The sequence below is a fragment of the Morone saxatilis genome, unplaced genomic scaffold (genome assembly GCF_004916995.1).
Source record: "Morone saxatilis isolate NCDOM2014 unplaced genomic scaffold, NCSU_SB_2.0 Contig8, whole genome shotgun sequence".
Classification (NCBI taxonomy): domain Eukaryota; kingdom Metazoa; phylum Chordata; class Actinopteri; family Moronidae; genus Morone; species Morone saxatilis.
The window spans coordinates 20,109,157-20,109,608 of NW_023340257.1; positions in this window are offsets into that span (position 1 = coordinate 20,109,157).

Sequence of the window (452 nt, forward strand, 5' to 3'; positions counted from 1 at the left end):
AGGTTGTATTTTAGTGTGTATATGGACCTTTAACTTATTTTGTCTTTAACAGGTTAGCTCCAGTCCACAGTTGCAAAATGCAGAATCTGACTGAATTTCCAGGCAATGCAACTTCTCACAAAAGCCTGTCTGTGATCATCAAGGTGTGTGTGGTTATCCCTTTCTTCTGCGTCTTCCTTTGCTGCATTGTCGTCATGCTAAACATCTTTGCATCTCACAGGCAGTTCCTGGACACCTCACGTTACATCCTGTTTGCCTACATGCTGATCAATGACACCCTCCAGCTCTTGTCCTCTGTACTGCTTTTCCTCTTTGTCATGGGCCAGGTGAAATTTGCCCTTGTCTACTGTGTTCCCCTGCTGTTTATATCCACTGCCACTTTCCAGAACACACCGTTAATCCTGGCCACCATGTCACTGGAGCGTTATGTTGCCATCTTCTATCCCCTGCAG